The following is a 23,622-nucleotide window of genomic DNA, read 5'->3' on the forward strand; positions in this document are numbered from 1 at the left end:
AAAAATCTTACCAGAAATTTGATTCTTAAGAGTTTTTTTTTTTACTGAATTCCTACAAATAAGCTTACCTGAAAAATTTTCCTAGAATTTTTAGGCAAATAATTCTAGTTACCTAGATAGTTTTTTGGTTTCTGGGAGCTGAGATTTTTTTAATTTATTTTTTCCTGATTTCTAAGTGCTCAGGCTTTCTTTTTAGTGGCAGTTTCACAAATGAGTGCATCTGTATAAATCCCAAGGTTCTTTTTACCCAGCACTGCTGCTTAGAAGACCTGGGTGCAGATGCTTGCTCTGTGACTTTTTCTAAATCTATTAAGGAGGCCAGGGATGGTGATTTTTATATTGAGTTATATCTATTGTGGTCTTAGTATAATTGATTACATTTCATTCATTAAAATCACGGGAAGAATTTATTTGCTCGACACCATTATTTCATGAAAACTCACAGGAAAAGCAACTACATATATTCTAATTTGGTTTTGTATCACTTTTCACCAAACCCTAATTTATAGAAATCTGGTTCTTCAAATAGACTTCTGTGTATTTTGAAAGTATATAAGTGCAATATACATACAGTGTAGTTTCAGTTTGGAAGTAAGTGTTACGGAATTACATAAGCTGTAACTCAGTAGCTTGCAGTATGTCATAGAAACAGTTTGTGAGAGGTGCCCTGGTGGCTCAGTCAGTTAAGCATCTGCCATCCGCTCAGGTCATGATCTCAGGATACTGGGATTGAGCCCACTTCTCCCTCTGCCCCTCCCTGCCCATCCCCAGTTTGTGTTCTCTCTCTCTCTCAAATAAATAAAATCTAAAAATAAAAAACCCAAAAAACAAACAAAAAAAAACCCACACAACAAAAATCAGCCTGTGTGTGAGCCTTACTTCCAGGTTTCTTTACTAATATGAGTCAGAGAGTAGTAGGATAAAAATACTTAGCTTCTTTTTTTGGTGGTTGAGTTTTTATTTGTAAAACAACCCTCAGATGGAACTCAGCGAGGTAATTTCCATACATAATGCTCTGGTAGATACCCTAGAACAAATACCATTAGTGTGGTTACTCATTTGCTTGGGAAGCTATTGCCAGGGAATACTCAAAGCTACTGGAGAGAGAAAGCATATATATAAACTTGATTGTTAAAATGGAGATATAGAGGAACTCAGCAATATAATAATTTAAATTAATGAAGAATTATTCAGGTTATAGAAATTTAACTCCTGTTTTAAGAAAGTATCTTTGATTAATCAAAGTGCAGGTATTTATCTACATTGGTTTTTGGGTCAGAATTTTTCCTTCTTCACCTCCTGCCTTTTTAAAAGATAGTAAAAATAGAATTCATGAAACATTTCTAAATCATCAGTATATAGGGATTCCATTTATATGTGGATCAGTGCTCTGCTATCTAATTTATTGTTCTGTTTCTGATCTCAATTAATAGGCTCTTCCCCCAGTTTCCCAAACTTCTCTTTGCCTGAACTACTCACCCACACCCAAATATTTTTAATAAATCTCCTGAGAACAGGGACATCCTCATATGTAACTCCAAAACTATCACATCCAAGAAATTTGACATTGATTCAGTGTCATCTAATAAAGAGCCCATATACATATTGTTTTCAGTTATCCTCCAGATAAGTGGGTTTTCTTTGATACAGTGTCTAATAAAGGTTCATGCATTACATGTCATTGTTATGTGTCTTCAGCCTTCCTTAATCTAGAGCAGTTCCCATACTCTCCATTTTAAAAAACAGTCTTCCGTGATGTTGACAGTTTTGGAGTCCAGATCAATTATCTAATGGAATTTTCCTCATTCTGGATTTGTTGGATTGTTTCCTAAATATTGGTCTCAGGTGAAACTCTTGGTTACCAATGGGATCCCAATTTAAATAAAATCTTTGCAAGCTTGGCATTCATTGGTAGGGAATCTTGACTTGTTCTGCCTGTTGTCAGATGATCTTAGAGGCCCAGCCTCTCAGTGTTACAAAGAAGCAGAAGTTGGTTTACTTTTTGTAGATTCTAAAAACCTAGCTTATTGTAATGAGGAAAATTTCGTCCTGTTTTTAGTAAAGACCAGCTGTCTCTTGGGTGAACTAATGAGTTTTCCTGAAACCTGATTGTAGCATATATTCTTTCCTCTTACTTCTTGGAATCTGGAAATGACAGCATTAAATAATCTCTAATGAAATTTCAGCTTTACAGGTTTACCTACAGCCAGAAATGGCTCATTGTGTAAAGCAGAAACAGGCTAAATTGCAAGTGAATATACTACAATTCACTGAGAAAAAGGAACTTTCACACCAGCCTTCTTATACCTGTGCTCGTGGAAGGAAATATGACATTCTAAATTCTGTTTTTAGATCTTTCTGATCTTATCTCTGGTTGTTTTGAAACTTGTGTATCAGAAGTAAGTTTAACAGTGAGCTTTGTAACCAAAATGATATCTTGCTTTAACCCTAGTTAATGCTGTCTGTTTAAAAAGATAAAGCAAACATTTTAAATGACACAATGAACTATAAAATCATGTATCTCCTAAACGATGTTTCCCTTAGTTGTAACCAATGTGTATATTTACATGCTGCCTTTAGTTCTACCTTTTCAGAACCTTACCAACTCTCACTTAGCAAAATTTGCATAGCAAATTCTCTAAAAATATTTTTACCTAAAGATTTGACTTTATATTTTCATACTAAAGAACAGTAGATGTTAATAACAGTGAGGAGTAAGTTTCTTTCTTTCTTCCTTTTTTTTTTTTTTTTGAGGTCAGCAGTGTTTATATTAATCAGGTTGACATTTCTTGCTGGTGGGTCATGAACTGTTGATAATAGCATTAAATGGTGATTCGGTTCTTACAGAAGGTATAACTCATTATCCAGCTACTATCTTAAATCATCACAGGAAACAACTGGCACCCCACACCCACATGTTCTGTAGAAGTAGTACATGAGGCAGTACATGTCTTTCTTTTGTTTGCATCTTTAATTTATTGGAGGCTTAGTCATATTATCTAAGGAAGCTACAGCATTGCCACTACTTTAGAGAATCAGGATCAATACCATGTCTGATTTGGGGGAGAATGAAGATATATGCATATCATTCTTTTAATAATATATCCAAAGTCGTCTTTTCATATTGTGAGCCTTTCTGAAACCTTGTTTGAATAATGAGTATAACTGGGTAGGAAGTAATAAAATCATATGTGCTTATAGAATTGTAAGTTGGGTTTAACTTAAAGTACTACTATAGGCCTTTGAATACTTTAAAAAGATTTAATCATGCTATGGGAGAGATGATGCTTGGAAAGTTTGCTTTGTGTTACAGAAGTAGACTTCTTGATAAGTGTCATCATTATTATTTAAAAAAAAAACCTCTTTAAGAAGGCTCAGTGGGTTAAGCCTCTGCCTTCAGCTCGGGTCATGATCTCAGGGTTCTGGGATCGGGTCCCGCTTCGGGCTCTCTGCTCAGCGGGGAGCCTGCTTCCTCCTCTCTCTCTCTCTGCCTGCCTCTCTGCCTATTTTGTGATCTCTGTCTGTCAAATAAATTAAAAAGAAAAAAGAAAAAAGAAAAATTTAAGAAATGAGCTGGATTTTTTTTTCACAGTTACAGTTATTAATCAATTACCTTTTAAGATAAACCTCAGTAGTATGGTACGCAGTGATCTGAAATTACGGGTACCTTTGAATTTTAAAATAAAACGAAAATAAAACGTGTTTTCAGCATGTCCCGTGTGTATAGTGAGTGATTAGATAATAGCATGACTGTCATGTTAATTTGACATAAGTTCTAATTAGATAATATAGAATGAATGAAGTTCATTCTGTTATTATCTAATACAGTTTCCAAGTATTAATAAAATGCCCCAAACACCCACATAGGGGTTCAGTCACAAATTGTTAATATGTGGAAGCAAGAGAGCTTTTTTTTTTTAACCCCTTTGTATTTGTCACACAGAATGAATTTTAAAGAGAGAAGAACGAGTGAAGGCAATACTTCCCTTTATAGGGAAAAGGAATATTAACATCTTCAAAATAACAGCCTTATTTAGGTAAAAACGTTTTTGGAATGTATGCTGGTTGCCTCTTTAAAAGAAACAATATAGCGTTAGAAGATTATGGGCCACTAGAGGTCACTGTTTAGTAATCAACTTTTAATGAACCAAAACCGTCAGGAAAGCCAATAAATTACAATGTGGATTTTTCTAATTATGAATTCATATTTAATCACTCAATGACAAGTTAACTGTGGCAGTGGTTCTATGTATTTTGCATACGTGGTTATGCTAATACACTATTCTGTTTCTCAGATGCTGGTCCTCCATCATTAGAGTAGTACACTGCTGAAGGCTTTGTTATCTAATCCTAATGACTAATTATGAGACGTAATTAACTTTGTTACCACCTCCACCCCTTTCATGGGCCAAAAGTTCTTTTAAAAATAAAGTTTCACTGTAAGGGAAAGTTACATTTACATCATCATAGGTGTAATGGTTCTGGTCCATTCTTCCCTCTCTCCCTTGTCTAAAGACTTCATGTCTGTTGGTTTCTCTTGCTTCCATCCCCGGCTTCTTGCTGTGTTTCACCTGGTGTCTTAACTCTCTCCTTTGGGTTCTTTTTCCATTTTGGTGTGAATCAGCTGCTTTGTTTTCTTAGCGACTGAATGTTTCCCCTCAAGCTTCCCAGCCTTCATTCAGTGAGCAGTAGAATGTGACTCTCACTGCACATCTGAAAGGAATCTCAGGGCAGGCAGCTTGGGCCGAGGCAGCCAGCAAAGGGAAGAGCCCATGCGTGCGAGCAAGTGTGCCGCCCCGGTTCCTGCCGCTGCCGCCGCTATGAGCAGATGGCTCTTCTCAGCCTGTCCAGCCTGGAATCCATTCAGGAAAAGGCAGATTTCCCTACGCATGTGATAAAAATTTGTTTTCTTTCTTAAAGGCTCGGCTGGTTGCCCCAAAAGAGGCCTCTGAAACATAGCGAAAAACTGAATACGTGCACATGTTGTTTCCTTTGCCTGCGGGCAGTACGACATTGTGCTCAGAGAGCAGGTACCTTGGCATGGCGCTGGTCAGGCTCCCTCGGCTTCCTGTTGCCTTCACTACCCGGTGGCCAGTGCTGTGTGCTTACAGCCACTGTTCTGGGATTTGCTTCCCTCTGCATTAGGCTCACAGCTGATACATTGCTCCCCCAAGCCTGCGCCATCTTCTCAGCCTGCCCTTCAGTGCCCTCCACAGTCTGGATCCAACTTAATTTTCTGTTGTTGTTTTTCACTACTTTTCTCCACATGCTGTAACTTCTAGCCAACCTAGACCACTCACTCTTTCTCATATGTGTACCTCATTTACTCAAGTCTCTGGCTCTTATTTATGTTTTTCTTCCACTGGGATTTTATTTATTTATTTATAAAAATCTTTTTTTATTTGAGAGAGCGAAAGCATGATGAGCAAGAGCCGGGGTGAGAGGGAGGTACGGAGGGAGGGGGAGAGAGAATCTCAAACAGTCTCCATGCTGAGTGTGGAGCCCAGTGCAGGGCTGGATCCCACGACCCTGAGATCATGACCTGAGCTGAAATCAAGAATTGGATGCTTAACCGACTGAGCCACTTAGGTTCCCCCTGCTAGGATTTTAATCTTTTTTTATCTGTCAGTGTTGGCCCAAACAAATGCCTCCTCCTGTGATTTTCTCTTCAGGCAGAGGTGATCATGCCTGTGAACCATATGTAAGGGACTTACCATACCTTGCATTGTAATGACACATGTACGTGTGTTTTTCCCTCATCTACATTGTATATCCATTAAGTCCAGGGATTCTTGGCAAATAAATTAAAAATGCTAAAATTCCCAACAAAAAACCCATTTGGCAGTGTGTCTTGATTTATAATTTTATGCTGGGAAAATTAAAATAATTTTATAATGCCAAAGTTTGTGAGTTGTGGGATAGCCTTTGCTGGAAATTTTTTTCACAAAACACAGACTTTTGTCCATTAAAATGCGTTATAGCTGAACACTTATGAACTAAGAGTTAACTTGCTTTTCTTGATTATGCACTTTGTTATATCTTTGGGGCTACAGGAGTTACTAAATCTCCTGGGAGAAAAGTGTATTTTATACTTTGAAATGATGCTCCTTATATTTGCATAGTTCTATATTGAAGAAATTTGAGAGTTTCGTTAAAAACAACCTTTTGCTTAAAAATGCTGCAAATTTCTTGTGTTCTGTAAAAATAAAAAGAAATGTGGAGGATATGTGGATTTTGAACTTCAAAATTTTTTTTTTTTCAGTTACTATTTTCAGTGGTTTAATGTAGTATATAAATTCCATACTATTAAACAGAGAAGTATCTGTCCTGGAGGAGTAATAAGTAAAAAGGTTCACATGCCTAAACCTATGTATCCATTTTATTATAACAGAAACTAATTTGCAGGGATTTTGTTTGTTTATAAATCAAACATGTAGAGAGTTATCTGTTCGAATTCAGAATGCACTTTTCATTGGCAACAGCATCTAATATATTTAAATCCCTGTTTTTGACTTCAAATATATTCAGCCCAGAATACTCTGAAATTATGATGTTGCTGCAGGTAAGGATTTCAGAGATCCAACTTGGGATGCCAGCTAGGTTACTAGCTCTTCCTGCCCTTTGAGAAAACTACGTACATCTTCCTCTTCTTCCTTCTAAGCTGAGGGATCTAAAAATTTTCTGTGGGGACTCACATATTCTTCCAGAATTTCAACTGTCTTATCCCTGTAGAGTTTTCCTAATTCTGTATTCCCATGATAGACTTTTCTTCTTTCTAGCCCTGCATTTTTATCTCTTGGATCCCTTTAGTCAAACTTATTCTAAGTCAAGCTCATCTTTTCTATGAAACCGTTCTTCCTCTTGATTCCCTTATTATAGCGTACCATAGTTTTCCAAATTTTCTGATCTTTTAGGTTAATACTCTGAGAATAGCACTGTTCAAGAGAAATACAATGTAAGCCACATGGGTAATTTTAGGTTTTCTAGTAGCAGCATTAAAATGTAATAAGAGGGACGCCTGGGTGGCTCAGTTGGTTAAGCCGCTACCCTTCGGCTCAGGTCATGATCTCAGGATCCTGGGATCAAGTCCTGCATCCAGCTCCATGTCCAGTAGGGAGCCTGCTTCTCTCTCTGCCTCTGCCTGCCACTCTGTGTGCTTCTGGTTGCTCTCTGAGACAAATAAAATCTTAAAAAAAAAAAAAAGTAATAAGAAACACAGCTGAACATCATATAATTATTTAATTATTTCTCTAATTATGTAATTAAAGATTTTATTTTTAGGTATTCTCTACACCCAGTGTGGGGCCCGAACTCACAACCACAAGATCAAGAGTCGCACACTCCGCCAACTTCACCAGCCACGTGCCCTAACATCATTTTAATAATATATTTCATTTAATATATATATTTCAATATATATTTCATTTAACCCAGTATTCCTAAAATATTATCTTTCTCATGTAATCATTATAAAATTATTGAGATATTTTACACCTTTCTCCCCCTCATGTCTTTGAAACCTAGTGTGTATTTTATACCTCAAGCACGTCTCATTTTGAACTAACTCTGTTTCAAGTTCTCAGTAGCCCTACACGGCTTATAGCTACTGTCCTGGGTGCTGCACAGCCTTTGAGTCTTTTCATTACATCTTTCCTCATCAGCCTGTGGCGTGTTGTGGTTCTGCACTGTCTGCCAAAGTTCTTGCAGTGCTTGCATGGAAACCTACAGGCTTGTCCTCCTTTCCTCCTCCTATCCTTCTCTTCCTATTGTGAGGATTATAAATGTATGTATACACACACATATATGTATATGATATAAATTGGTGGGTTGGAGTAAGTCATAGTCCTTGTTTTCAGGAGCTCACACTCTAGTAAAGTGAGATGGGCATGGAAAAAGATACTACATTATAGTACAGCTTAATAATTGCCATAAGAGGCATAAATGAGTTCCGTGATAAATTGATGCTATATTTTGGGTTATTTGTATTTATTGAATCTGATTTGTAGGCCAGTTGCTTTCCTAAAAAACTGATAGGTATTTATCATGCATTGTGGAGTTGGGTGAGGATGTTCCAAGAAAAAGAGATAATTTTTGAGGTTTGGAATTGGAAAAGGGCATGACATATTTGAAGAAGATTAAACTAGAGTCAGTGTATCTGGAGTTTTAATTGTTCCATATTCAGCTACTTACGATGTCCATCTTCTTTCCTTCTTTCCTTCCTTCCTTCCGGGAGAGAGGGAGACAGAGAAGAGGGGGATGTACAGACAGAGAGAGAGACTCTTAAGCCGGCTACACCCCCAGCGCTGAGCCTGACCTAGGGCTCAGTCCCACCACCCTGAGATTATGACCTGAGCCAAAATTGAGTCAGTTAACTGACTGAGCCACCTAGGTGCCCTGCTTACTATTTTCTAAACACATCCCATACTTTTTTGTTTTTATGTATTTACTTTCACAGTTCACTTCACCGAGAATTTCTCTCTGCCCCAAGTCACTCCCTGCCAGCATATCAGGATCTTTTTCTTTTTTTTCTTTTTTCTCTTCTGGTCTCAGTCCATTCTTAGCACACATTCCATCATCTGGTTCTAGAACTCTGATTGCTCAGTGGTCGTGTCATCATTGACCAGGGCTCACAGTCACAGCAGCAGAGGCCTCCCTAACTCTCCCTCATCTCCAGCCCAGCGTGCTGCCACTCATCTCCCCACCCCAGTCCTGAGCCACACTCCAGGCGAACAGTGCCACCAACAATGGGACTGATCATACAAGGAGAATACTGCAAGCTCATATGGGGGCTACATTGGGGACTCAGGGGTTGGGGACTCCCTGCCCTCCAACACTTGCTACACTCCCTGGGACGCTGATCGCCACCACCTCTGACCTGCCCGCCCAACCCATGCCCACCCCCCCACCCATCCCCACCCTCACCAGGCGCAGCATATCAGGATCTTAATCATCTTTCCTGGCCCATGTTGATCTGATCTTTTCAGTAAAGTTTTGCCTATTCATTTTTCCTAATTTCAGTCCACAAATGGCTGTAAAGTTTTCCTCCTTTGAATTTTGAACATTTTTAAGACAACTAATTTTCTTATAATTAAAGTTAATTTTATGGTGCAATAACTCTTGTTTGGATCACAGAACTTAATTTGAACAGGAATCCTGTCTTAATTATTTTTGTATACCCCAAAGAGCCAAGAATGGGTAACTTGTATATCGAAGATATTCAGTAAATACTTAATTTGTGTATAGTAAATATCTTATGAGATGTTTCAAACAAACAAAACTAAATAAGTAAAGCACAACATTAAAGTGATCTAGAGATTCCCAGTACTTAATGTTTCCTTTTAGATTACTTTCATGGAGAGTATTCATAAACTTGATTGACTGCTGTATCTAGTTGAATGAAATTTCTTGATTTCACTTTTAAAAGTAGATGTCATAAAAGCAACATTCTGTTGTAAATTTTTAGTGTAATACAGGTACTAATGGCAAAGATGAAACCTGTTTTATTATCAGAAAAGAGTTAAAGATATCCTGGCATAAAAATAAGATGGGAATCAATCTTTCCTTTGACATTTAAGGACCCATTTTGTTTCTTTGCATAGCCATCCACTGCTTCTGGCAGTATGGTGGATTAGGTGTGTTAAAATACCCTCCTGTCATAAAACATCCACGTGCTGGATCAGTTACAGCTAGCATACTTTTAAATGCATTTCAGAGTCCTCAAAAAATAAGGGAAATCCTTAATGACTAAATAATTGAAGAGTAGCCTGAAATCAGAGTGAGGGAACCCAGAAGCTCTGTCTGCTCTTGGGGCAATGTTGATTCTAGGAACCAGGAGCTTGGGGTATTTATACTCATGGGTGAAAGATCATGGTTTTTTTTTTTTTTTTTTTTTTTAAAGATTTTATTTACTTATTTATTTGACAGATCAGAAGTAGGCAGAGAGGCAGGCAGAGAGAGAGAGTGGGGGAAGCAGGCTCCCTGCTGAGCAGAGAACCCGATGCAGGGCTCGATCCCAGGACCCTGGGATCATGACCTGAGCCGAAGGCAGAGGCTTTAACCCAGTGAGCCACCCAGGCGCCCCAAGATCATGGGTTTAATGGAAAACTCGGCCTTGTGCTCACAGAAAGTAAGAAAGCTGATCCCTGCATTCCATTCACCCCCTGTACAAAGCCAAAATACCCAGGGACCATTCCCTCAGGGAAAAGGGTGGCCTGGTGTGCCTGCTGGTAAAGGGGACTAACTGGTAAATCTATCTGTCTTTGTTGATTATAGGTTATAAGAAATAAAATACATCAGTGTCCCTTGAATTTTTGTAATTTGGCTCTCATGGATGAAGAGTTCAGATTTAAACAGTGCACCCAATTGGGAGAACACTCAATCAATACATTTAAAGGCTTTATCATTATTATTATTGTTTTTTTTTTAAGATTTTATTTATTTATTTGACAGAAATCACAAGTAGGCGGAGAGACAGGCAGAGAGAGAAAGGAGGAAGCAGGCTCCCCGCTGAGCAGAGAGCCGATGTGGGCCTCGATCCCAGAACCCTGGGATCATGACCTGAGCCGAAGGCAGAGGCTTTACCCCACTGAGCCACCCAGGCGCCCCTCATTATTATTTTTTAAAAGTAGTCTCCATGCCCAGCATGGAGCCCAATGGAAGGCTTGAACCCACAACCCTGAGATCAAGACCTAAGCTGAGATTAAGAGTCAGATACTCAACCTACTGAACCACCCCAGTGCCCCAAATTTAAGCAGTTTTGAGTTGGTAAGGCTGGTAGGGCCTGTCACCTACAAAAAAAATAAAAATCCTTCTGGAGAAAATCATCTTTAATCCAGGACTCTCAGAATTCACAAAGTAAATTCACACAGTAAATGTGAGCTAGCAAAAAAAAAAAGGAAAACAAACAAACAAACCAAAAAAAACCCCCAGGCCCAGATAAGTTATCAGAGCAAGAGTCAATAGGAACAAACAATTCAATATCTAATACCTACAGATACTGAAGCTCCTCAAATAGAGTACAAAATGAGTATATATAAAACATTTAAATAAATAAAAGGTGGAATTAAAAATAGGTGGAAAAGGAAGAAGAGAATATTAGAAAAGAGTAATCAAATTTTGAGGAAAAAATATTGAAATTTAAAAATCAGTAGATAAGTTAAATGACGCATGAGAGCTGAAAAGAAAATTAGTGAATTGGAAGAGAGATCCAAAAAAATAACCCAAATGCAATACTGAAAGACTTAGAGATGGAAAAGATAAAATGAAAATATGAAAAGAAAGAAAATATGAAAAAAGAAAGAAAGATTAAGAAAAATGAATATATAGCTAGGAACAAAAAGTCAAACATGCATCTGAGTGGAGTTCCATATGGAATGGAGGAAAATGGTCAACATAATAATAACTGAGAATGTTCCAGAATTGGCATAAATCCACAGAAACAGGAAGCACAAGATATACCAAATAGTAGTAAAAACAAAAAAGAAGAAGAAGAAATCTTACTAAGGGCATGGTTGTAAAACTGTAAAATACCGATAGAAGATGAAAATAGCTAGAAAGAAAAGACAGATCACCTACAGAAGAACAAGAGTTTGATACCAGACTTCCTCTGAGCATAATTGAGGTATAATTTGGTACAATAATATTTACCCATTTTAAGTTTTAAAAATTGATGAGTTTAGACAACTGATAATCATCATCACAATTAAGCATGGAATATTTCCATCACCCCAGAAAGTTCCTTCATGCCCCCCATTTTGAAAGATTTTTAAAGGTAATCTCTACACCTAATGTGGGACTTGAATTTACAACCTCAAGATCAAGAGTCATATGCTTTACCAACTGAACCAGGCCCCTTTGTAGTCACTCCTTGCCACCAGCTCTAGTAATCACTGATGGCTTTCTATTACTGTAGTTTTGTCTATTTTAGAATATGTAACAACATCATATAAATATGCCTGTTGGGTTCATACAATATATAGTCTTTGTGTGAATAGCAGACTTTCTTAAGAGCAACAATGGCAGCCAGAAGACATGGAACAATCTTGTCAAAGTACTGACAGATAACTTGTCAACTTAGAATTTGCATCCAGCAAAGCTATTCTTCAAGAATGTTGGGGAGATTCCAGTTATGGTTAAGATAGAATGAAAAAACACTGACCTTTTATTGAATGTAACTAAAAACCTTGGGCAGAATGCATGGAGCAGCTATTTGAGAACTCAGAAAAGTAAGTGGTAGGAGGTAGATTGGAGAAGGAGAAGAGAACCTGAAGTACAAAAGCTCTGCCAACAAACTCCCTAAAACCCTTCCCCTGCACTTTGTATTTTCCAGCCTGGAATCTAAGGCAGTGTGAATCTGGAACTGTGCATGGGTATAAACAAAACAAAACAAAAAGTTGCAAGAGAAAGGAACTTTCTGGTCTAAGAAGCAGGAACAGGGGCCTTATGAAACAATTCACTTCTTATTTTACTCTTAGCACTGCCAAACTGACGAGCCTTTCTCCTGAAATTGCAATTTTGTGGAAGCAATGGTAGCCATGCAGACTCTTAAAAATATGAGTGGGGGTTGGGGGGTGCCTGGGTGGCTCAGTTGGTTAAGTAACTACCTTTGGCTCAGGTCGTGATGCCAGAGTCTGGGATTGAGTCCCGCATGGGGCTCCTAGCTCTGCAGGGAGTCGGCTTCTTCCTCTGACTTTCTCCCCTCTTATGCTCTTGCACGCTCTCTCTCTCTCTCTCAAATAAATAAAATCTTAAAAAAAAAAAATGAGCAGGGGATTCCTTCTCTCTGACCAGAGGAAGTATGGTCAAAAGAGTGGGGAGGAATCCCTGTTGCTTTTTACTTTCTTTATTCTTCTTATCCTTGGCCCCAGAGACATACCTTTTTTCAGGAATCATAGGACATTATATACAGAGGACCACAAAGGGAGGATTGGAAGTGGGAGAACTAGAGTGTCCATGGGGGAGCAGTTCATAGGATGAAACTCAAGAAAGGGGTCCTGTATGTTGTATAAATTGTTGGGATCCCCCTGAGTCATACAGTATGGATCTCTCCTGAACAGCATACCAAAGGATATAAGAACTTTATGGGTTAGACAGCCCTCCAAGTATCAGATTGGCCCCTGGCTGATGCATGTGTAGAACAGATTCAAATAGTACTGCAGAGACTTTGAAAACTGAACTGACATTGGGACCACAGCTCACAAAAGGCATGTTACAATTTGGTTTGACCCTAACCTGGTTGATTGCTTGGTAAAACAAACAGACAAAACCCCAAACCCCAAATATTCTTCATAGAATTTGAACAAGACCTAGAGTCTCATGTAAATATTCCAGATCTCTGTGATATGATTAAAATAAAAATTACTTGACACAGGAAGAACCAGAAAAGTCTGATAAATTCTCAAGTGAGAAGACAATCAAGATGCCAAACCTGAGATTACAAGGCAGTGACTCTAAAACAGCTATCATAACCATGTTCTGAGAAGAAAAGAAATAGAAGCAGTTAAAGCCAAATTGAAATTTTATAACTGAAAAATACAGTAACTAGAAATTTGAAAAAAAAAAATAGTGGGTGTGTTTAAAAGCAGAGTGGCTATGACAAATGAAAGAGTCAGTGAATTTGAAGACAGAAATGACTTGAATAGAATGTATCCATTCTGAACAACAGAGAGAAAAAAAGACTTTAAAAATAGAGCCTCAAGATCCTATGAGATAATATCAAAAGGCCTAACATTTGTGACATTGGAGTTCTAAAAGAGATGAGAGTGTGGTACAGAAAAAAAAAGGCATTTGAAGAAAAAAATGGCTGAAAGCTCACCAAATTTAACAAAAGACAAACTTATAAATCCAACAAACTCAGTGCACCTGAAAAAGGATAAAAACAAAGAAACCCATGCCCAGATATAGTATAATCAAACTGCTGAAAACCAGAGAAAAAGAAGAAAAATCTTGAAAGCAATCAGAGAAAAATGATGCATTAACGGGGCAACAATGATTGGAATGAGTTCAGAGAAACTATGAATCCCAGAAGACAGTGGAACAACACATTATAGTGCTGAAACCCAAGTCATATATGGCAAAATATTCTTAAAGAATGAAGGGATATTCTTAGCTAAAGGAAAACTAAGAAAATTTACCTCCTGAAGAGCTGCTCTAAAAACATAGGTATTGCACCTAATAGAATAACCTTAAAATGCAAGATGCAAACAAGTATAGAACCACAAGGAGAAATTGACAGATATGGCATACCATCATAGTGGTGTTTACCACTGTACACACACCATAAGAGGTGTATATAGAACCTCTTACCCAGAAATTGAAAGAGAAATGTATTTCCCAAGATTTGGAAAAATTAGGGACACCTGGCTGGCTGAGTTGGAGAAGCGTGTGACTTTTGATTTTGGGGTTGTGAGTTTGAGCCCCACATTGGGTATAGAGATAACTAAAAAAAAAAAACAAAAAACAAAAGAAAAAGACTTGAAAAATTATTAAAAGTTAATCACACAGGGGCGCCTGGGTGGCTCAGTGGGTTAAGCCGCTGCCTTCGGCTCAGGTCATGATCTCAGAGTCCTGGGATCGAGTCCCGCATCGGGCTCTCTGCTCAGCAGAGAGCCTGCTTCCCTCTCTATCTCTCTCTGTCTGCCTCTCCACCTACTTGTGATTTCTCTCTGTCAAATAAATAAATAAAATCTTAAAAAAAAAAAAAGTTAATCACACAATAGACCACAAAGCAAGTCTTCAGTACTGAAGCATCTATATCTTATAGATTGTATTCTTTAACCACGTGCAATTTAATTAGTATCAAAAGCAAATAAATAAATAGATAAATAAATCTTCTGTACATTTGAAATTTAAAATCACATTTCTAAAGAATTCATATTCTTTAATCAAAGAAGTCATATAAGAAAATATATTTAGAACTCTAAAGTGGGGATGCAGCTAACACAGAACTTTTAGGAAAAAGTAAATGCAAATTTTGAATGGAATTTGAAAGTATATGATAAAGAAACAAGCTGAGTGTTACAAAAAGCTTCTAGGGGCACCTGGGTGGCTCAGTTGGTTAAGAGTCTGCCTTTGGCTCAGGTCACCATACTAGTGTGGATCAAGCCCCACATCTGCAGGGAGCCTGCTTCTCCCTCTCCCTTGGCTGCTGAGAGAGCTTGTGCTCTCTCTCTATGTTAGATAAATAAATGAAATCTTAAAAAAGCTTCTAAAATTAAAAAAAATTTCCTGAATAAAAATGAAATATATATTAAAGGATAAAATGAACTTAACAGCAACAAAAACCAAGTAACACAATTTTTAAAATGGGCAAAGGACTTGAGTAGACACTTCTCCAAGGAAAGTGTACAAATAGTCAATACAACAATGAAGAAATGGGGTACCTGAGTGACTTAGTTGGTTAAGCGTCTGACTTTGGCTTAGACGCTTAGTTGGTTAAAATGTCTGACTTTGGCTCATAATCTCAGGGTCCTGGGATCAAGCCCCATGTTGGGCTCCATGCTCAGTGGGGAATCTGTTTCTCCCTCTCCCTCTGCCCCACCCCTACTCATGCATGCTCTCTCTCACATAAAATCTTAAAAAAAGAAAAGAAAAGAAAAGAAAAGATGCTCAACATCACTAGTCATTACAGAAATGCAAATCAAAACCACAATGAGATACCACTTCAACTTAACACTCATTAGAATCTAGGCTATTTTGGGGGAAAAAAATTAAAAAAACCCACCACAAAAACCAGTATTGGTGAAGATGTGGAAAAAGTGGAAACCTTTGTGCACTACTCATGGGAAGTAAAATGGTACACCCTCTGTGGAAAATGTTATGGTAGTTCATCAAAAAATTAAACAGAGTATTACCATATAATCTAGCATATACCCAAAAGAATTGAAAACAGGAACTTGAAACGTTATTTGTACACCAGTGCTAATAGTAGCGATTTTCACAGTGACCAGAAAGTAGAAACAGCTCAGGTGTCCATTGATGGGTGAATGGATAAACAAAATGTGGTGTGTACATATAATAAAATGTTAACAGACTTAAGATGGAATGATATTTCTGATAACGGGCTCCAACATGGATGAACCTTGAAGATGTAATGCTAAGTGAAATAAGTTAGACATAAAAGGACAAATATTGTATGATTTCTTTCCCCTACCCCTTCCCTCTGTCAGTCATCAGTCTGTTCTCTGTATAGGTCTCATTCTGCTTTTTGTTTATCCTTTTGTTTTGTTTTTAAGTTTCCCTGTGTGAATGAAAATCATATGACATTTGTCTTTCTCTCTGACGTATTCCACTTAGCATAATACTCTTTTTCTTAAAAGATTTTATCCATTTATTTGAGAGAGAGTATGAGAGAGAGAGAGAGAACCAGTGGGGGGATGGAGGGACAGAGGGAGAGGAAGAAGCAGTCTCCCTAATGACCAGGACCTTGGGATCAGGACCTCAGCCGAAGGCAGTTGCTTAACGGACTGAGCCACCCAGGCTCCCCTAGCATAATACTCTTTAGGTCAATCGATGTTGTCGCAAATGTCAAGATCTGGACCTTTTTATGGTGTCATGTTGCTTCTCTGTCTTGGCTATTGTGCAATAAATGTAGGGGTGTCTGTATCTTTTCGAATGAGTGTTTTTGTTTTCTTCAGGTAAATATCCAGTAGTGGAATTATTGCATCATATGGTATTTCTTATTTAAATTTTTTAAGGAACCTCTGTATGTTTTCCACAGTGGCTGCACCAATTTATATTCCCACCAACAGTGCATGAGGGTGCCTTTTTCTCCACATCCTCACTAAGACTTATTTCTTATCTTTTTTATTTTAGCCATTCTGACAAGCGTAAGGTGATATCTCATTGTGGTTCTGATTTGCTTTTCCCTGGCGATTAGTGATGTTAAGTATTTCTTTATGGGTCTTGGCTGTCTGAATGTCGTCTTTGGGAAAATGTCTATTCAGGTCCTCTGCCCATTTTCAAATTGGAGTATTTGGGTTTTTTTGGTCTTGAGTTATAGAGGTTTTTTTTTTGTTTTAAGATTTTTATGTATTTATTTGTCAGAGAGAAGAGAGAGAGCAGAAAGCAGGCAGAGAGGGAGAAGAAGACTCCCCGATGAGCAGGGAGCCCGATGTGGGGACTCAATCCCAGAATCCTGGGACCATGACCTGAGCTGAAGGCAGATGCTTAACTGACTGAGCTAAACTCAGGTGTCTTGAGTTGTATAAGTTCTTTACGTATTCTGGATATAATATTTTCTAAACCATACTTTACAGGTTTCTGTGATTTTCCTCATCTTCTGTTTTCATTAACAAATCAGGAAAAATTTTTAATAAACATTTTTAAAACTTTAAAATTTTTAATAAAATGCTATTCATTATTTTCTACATTATAAGACCTCTTCCACTTCTCGTGTTGCTGGAAATTTCTTCTTCTTCTTCTTCTTCTTTTTTTTTTGTTGTTGTTGTTGCTGGAAATTTCTTACTCTCAGTTTAGTAGATGGTTATTATGCAAAGAGCTCTGGGTCGAGGGGAAGCAAACAGGTGAACAACTATAATAGAGATCAATGTGATCAAATAAAATGTGTGTGGGGGATGCACAGACAGGCTTATTGGGTACTTATGGGGTGGGGGTTGGAAATGACACTTGGCTGAACTTTAGAAGAGTTAGTAATGCTAGCTAAGCAGAGCCTGAGATGGGTGCTGGAGTTGGGAGTAAGTATAGCATACCAGGAAGAGACAGCATGAGCATAGGAAGGCAAGAAAGAGGAAGTTCATCTTTTGTACATAGGGGAAAAAAGGAATCATCTGATTTGGCTAGAATGTCGGGTGGTGGGTGTCAGGGGCTGAGAAGTTAATCTAGAAAGGTGAGCTGAGATCAAACTTGGAAGAACCTTGTATGCCATGCTGAGAAACTTGTAATCTTGAGGTAAGTTAGAGATGTTGAAAGATTTCAAGGAGACAGATAAGATGAATGGTTCTCATGGCATTGGTGACAGTTGGGTTCAGGGGAGAGTGTGCAGGCAGGGGAAGACCAATTAAGGTGTTAGTATTTTAGGTGAAAGATGAGCAGAGCCATGACTAGAGCCAGTAGCTGGGAATGGAAAGAAAAGTGGAGGAAAAATAAAATGTGTTTTGTTAAGTTGGTAGAGTAAATTCATGTTTCGATGTACCTGTTCTGTTCAGAGTGCATGAAAATCATAGAATATAGTAATAGAATATACAAGAAGATAAGTAGGAACATAGTTGTGTTCCAGGATGAGATACATGTCTCCATGGACCAAAACCAGACTGGAAATACAGTGTATTGAGTGACGCTAAACCATCTGCTAGCTAAGTTCTGGGTCCAGAACTGGGCAATACTGGGTGGGAGTTCTGTTCTTAGGAAAAAAGTACTCCATGGGAGTGATGGGGACTGGTCCCAGGTACACAGCTGGCAGACCAGGAAGCTCAAATCCCCCACTGACCATTGCCTAGGGCTATAGTTTTTAGCAAGCTTTGAACCTAGGACATGGAAAGACATTGCAGTGGTAAGACGAGGCACTGAACTAAGCCATCTGCTGGCTCCATGACAAGATCTGTGATTCCTAGTATCCCTAAAGAGCAGACACCCCCCAACCCCCAGCCAGTGTTAAGAACTGGTCCTAAACTGGGACCTCGGAAACCAAAAAGAGAAAACCATAAAATCATAGGGAGAAGTGAGCACAGATGGCCAGGGCAAGGGCATGGGGAGTAAACAAAAAGTTTTCCAGGCACAATGAGTCTGCAAACTGAAATTCTACATACATAAGAAAGAAAATAGACAACAAAATAACTGTACCGAAGGAATTATTAAATGATGTACTTTAGTACATCTAAGAAGAAAAAATCAGTCTAAGGAGAAAGAGAATATAAGGAACAATGATGAGCACAGAATGATTTTTTGAAGTCGTTATTAACTTTATTGACAATTTAAAAAACATGTTATTGTGTGTGTTTAAAAAGGTTAAACTAGGGGCCCCTGGGTAGCTCAAGTTGGTTGAGCAACTGCCTTCGGCTCAGGTCATGATCCCAGGGTCCTGGGATCGAGCCCCAAATTGGGCTCCCTGCTCAGTGGGCGGCCTGCTTCTCCCCCTCCCTCTGCCTATTTGTGATCTCTCTCTCTCTCTCTCTCTCTCTCTCTCTGTCAAATAAATAAATAAATAAAATCTTTAAAAAAAGGTAAAACTAAAACTCTGGACAGTAAGATGTATTGTGTTTGGGGGAGTAGAGTGATGTCTCCTGGCTTAATGCATACTAAGGCTCACATCATATTTAAGAGAAAATAGAAATCCTGAAAAACTTCTGATGTTATTAGTTAGTTATATGTGTTTAAAGTTTTAAAGGATTATCATTTAGAAGAACAGAAAAGCAATCGATAGCTAGAAAAAAACCACAGGAAAGTAAAGGAATTTAGAAGACTTTTATCAATACAATAAAAGGCAAGAGAGGAGGGAAAAATTTTTTCAAGGAAAAATGAAAATAAATACAAAATGTGCTAGAAATATGTCTAATCACAATAAATGTAAGCAAATTAAATTACTTTTCATGAAATTATGATTTAAAAATCTAGCTATCTACTCTTCTTGAGACATGCCCAGTTGTCTTTAAAAAGGAAAAGCTATGTCAAAAGGGAAAGAAAATAACCAACTGAGAAAGTACTAACAGAAAGAGAAATTTCAGACCAGAATCAACAGAAATTAATAGATTAGTGGATATAGAAAGGTAGGAAGATTGGGACGCCTGGGTGGCTCAGTTGGTTAAGCAGCTGCCTTCGGCTCAGGTCATGATCCCAGCGTCCTGGGATCGAGTCCCACATCGGGTTCCTTGCTCCGCAGGGAGCCTGCTTCTCCCTCTGACTCTGCCTGCCACTCTGCCTGTGCTCACTCTTGCTCTCTATCTCTCTCTGACAAATAAATAAATAAAATCTTAAAAAAAAAAAAAAAAGAAAGAAAGGTAGGAAGATGTCAGATGACTCTAAGGTAGCATTTCCTGGAGCATAGCCCTAGGGAAAACTTAATTCTGAGGATGTTCCTTAAAAAAAGGAATTTTGTGATCAAATAAATTTGAGAAATGGTGTATTTTCCTATCCCCCTCTTGGAAATATTCAGGTTCATATTTGCATATTAAGTCGTTAAATTCTTAGACATTTAACTTTGTTTAGCAAGGTATATCTATTTTATCCGAAAATCTTTAATCAATTTGAGGAACTATTGGGTGGGAATTTGGAAATGACTAAGAAAGCTTTCAAATGGAAAAAAGAGCTTCAGGAACCAAGAATTGACCACATGGTGCTGCTGAAAACACTCTCCTTTTTTCTGTCTTTATTATTTGCTTGTTTCTGCTATGCTTTGCATGTCAACCCCATTACCTTACTGCACACACTCTTCCTGTGAGCCCTCAGCAGCCATAGCTTAGCAACCCAGGGAAGACCTCTCGGTTTTGTTGTATTTGCTTGGCCCCATGGGCTAGTTGCCCTAAGGATGGGATGCCCTCATTGTCCGTGAGTACAGCCCTTTGGCCAGAGTAGCACGATTTGTTGACAGAAGGAGGATGGGAAAGGTTATTGGCTGGAAACAAAACATGGCTGCCACATAACTGTAAATATCCATTAATATCTTGTGGCAGTCATATTCTTGGGAACTGACCTTGAGAACTGCTGCCCTGGGATTTCTAGTGCTATAGTAGTGTCTTAACTGAGAGAGGACACATAGGAGGAAGAACCAGTTTGGTGTCTGCGTGAGAGAATGGCAAGACAAAAGTTGTTTAAACATGTGGAGCTCATTAGATTGGAAATACTTTGTTTGTTTCGTTTTAGATTGGAAGATTTTTGAGCCTAGAGACTATTAAAATACCATCCTGCCTTGAAGTTGCCTGGCACAGTGCTGTGAACTATAGTAGGAGTTTACTAAAGTTGAAAGGATATATGAATTAGCTGCGATAAATTGATCAATTTCACAAATTAGTAGAATTGGAGATGGGATTCTACTCCAAGCTCCAAGCTGTTGATTTGCACAAAATAATACTGTTAGTGTCAGAACTGGAGCTTGAATGGAGCTCTGCTGTGCCTTCCCTACACTGCTACTCACTCTCCATATGCAGAACTTGGGTCTTCTTACGTAATTGCCTGCTTAGGGTAAAGCCTTTTTCCCATTTGCTTCTGCACAGGGGCTGCCTTTTTGTAGGTGGTCTGCCTTGAATTGAAACATTCTACAATTCATACAAAGGCACCACCATTTCTTATACCTATAGGGAAAAAGGAAATTAAATAAACGTAGCCTCTTGGCCTAAATCTGGCTTCATAATTAGGCAGAGCAGCAGCCCTCACCTTGCTCCCAATTATTATCTTGGGATTATTGCCTTCTCTAAAATCTTAGAGTCATTTCATTTCACTTTACATCCTCTCATATTTTATATCCCCACCCTTCAGCCCAACCATGCCAAGACTCTAGGTGGCATCTAATTTTTATGAATGTTGGCATATCTATATCTATATCTATATCTATCTGTGGCACATACAACATGGTGGAACTTCTTTTTTTCCCAACTACCATGTTTGTGGCTGAAGTTTAAATACCAGTTCCTATGGATTTATAATCGTTTGCTTCTTTCTGTAGCCTGTTTTTGGCTTAACCAGTTCTTGATTGTAGGTCATGTGCTTTGGTTAGTCTCTTGCTTTTTTCAACTTAACTCCTCGATGACCTCTTAGCAGAACTTGTACATATTGTCTTTGAGGGAGCCACCTGGCCTAGTTAAGTTAAGATAGTGCTGGGAATTGGAGGATCTTAGTTTTACCCATTTGCCTCAACTGTGTACATTTATGTATTTTCTATTAATTGTTATTTTTTATTAATTATTATAAGACTAGGCTTTCCTCAGTTTTCTTTAGACAACTACATATAGGTTCATAAAAATCATTATATTAAACATTACTAGCATGTTAAAAGTTAATAGCATTTCACTGAAATCCTCTGGGGTTTTAGTGTGTGAGAATCAGAATACCACCAACAAAAAGAAATTCTTTAAATTTTCTTTTAAAATTTATTTTATTTTTAATTGTGGTAAAATATACATAACATAAAAGTTATCATCTTAACCATTTCTGAGTAGACAGTTCAGTTCACTAGAATTTACTACATTCACATTTTTGTGCAACCATTACCACCATCTATCTCCAGAACTCTTTCTATCTTGCAAAACTGAAATTATATGCTCATGAAACAGCAACCCCTTATTCCCCTCTCTGCCCAGCCCCTGGAGGAGAGTCGCTGTTTTACTTTCTGTCTTTATGTGAATTTGACTATCTGGGCACCCCATATAAGTGTAACCATGACAGTGTATTTGTCATTTTGTGACTGGCTTATGTGACTTAGCATGATGTCCTCAAGGTTCATCCATGTTCAGCATGTGTTAGAGTTTCTTTCTTTTTTAAGGTTGAATAATATTCCATCGTGTGTATATATCACATTTTGTTTATCCATTCATACATTGATGGACATTTGAGTTATTCCTACCTTTTGGCTATTGTGAATAATGCCACTATGAAAACTGGTGTATAAATAGCTCCTCAAGATCCTACTTTCAGTTCTTTGGGGATATATATCCAAAAATGGAATTGCTGGATCTTACAGTGATGCTATTTTTATTTTTTGAGGAGCTGCCATACTGTTTTCCATTGTGGCTGCTTCATTTTATATTCTAATTGTGCAGTTAGAGTGCACAAGCATTTGATTTCTCACATTCTTGCCACTGCTTGTTGTATCTATTTTGCTTTATAGTAGCCATCCTCATGGGTATGAGGCTTTGTTTGGTAATGAATTCTGATTCATATATATTGAGCTGGAGTCTAGACTTGAATGACAAGTTGATTGTTGTCTTGGTACTTGACATACTGACGAAGTCACAACGGTTGGCTATGCACATAGTCAGGAGGTAGGGTGTATTAAAGGGTAAGGAGGGAAGGCTGTCTATGAGATGGTGATGTGTGTAGTTTATTGTTTATTTTCAAAAAAGGGGGAAGAAGTACTCCTTTTTGCTATGATTTGTTCTCATGAAACCAGATGAAGAATTCTCCCCACTTATATTGTCAACATTCAGTAGTTGCCTTTATCACATACTTGGTCTCACAACACTTTGTAAATGTTTTATTACACAGGTTTTCAGTACTTGAAGTCGACCACAAATATAATGATTTTTTTTTATTGCTTCCTATAGGAGTGTTTTTCTTCTTAATAAGGAAATAACAACTGAGATCCAAACCCTGTGTAAACAGCATGTCTTTGACCCACATGCAAATGTGGTTACTCTTCCTTAATGTTACGTTTTGCAGCATCAGAAATGGTTACAGAACAATAAGTAACAGCTGAAGGCCTAGAAGGAATGAGAGTGGACGGAGTCCAGCTTCCATTTAGAAGCACCTCTTCTTCAGCTGTGCCCACTCCAAAATTCAAGAGTCCAGATTCTCAAAGGGATTCCTGAGTGGATTCAGAGACTATAATTCCTCGTTAGCTGAGCGTAGCTTTTTTGCACAGCCTTCTCTTTAGTTTCTTGCTGTCCTCAGTTTACTTTGGTTTGCTATGAGGTTATCATCTTGCCTTTTCTTATTCTTTCTTACTCTCTACCGTCT

The 23,622-nt window shown here is 38.1% G+C and overlaps 1 protein-coding gene and 1 non-coding gene across 2 annotated transcripts in view; one reads left to right on the plus strand and one right to left on the minus strand.

Annotated features, from left to right (window-relative positions):
- The window catches only part of HIBADH (3-hydroxyisobutyrate dehydrogenase), a 106,813-nt gene that overhangs the window by 59,519 nt on the left and 23,672 nt on the right, over nt 1-23,622 (plus strand). The window lies entirely within an intron of this gene.
- Nucleotides 8,542-8,623, minus strand: LOC132017070 (small Cajal body-specific RNA 18). The gene has a single exon (XR_009404147.1). It is a non-coding gene; the product is annotated as a small Cajal body-specific RNA 18 (non-coding RNA).

The sequence above is a fragment of the Mustela nigripes genome, chromosome 4 (assembly GCF_022355385.1).
Source record: "Mustela nigripes isolate SB6536 chromosome 4, MUSNIG.SB6536, whole genome shotgun sequence".
NCBI lineage: Eukaryota > Metazoa > Chordata > Mammalia > Carnivora > Mustelidae > Mustela > Mustela nigripes.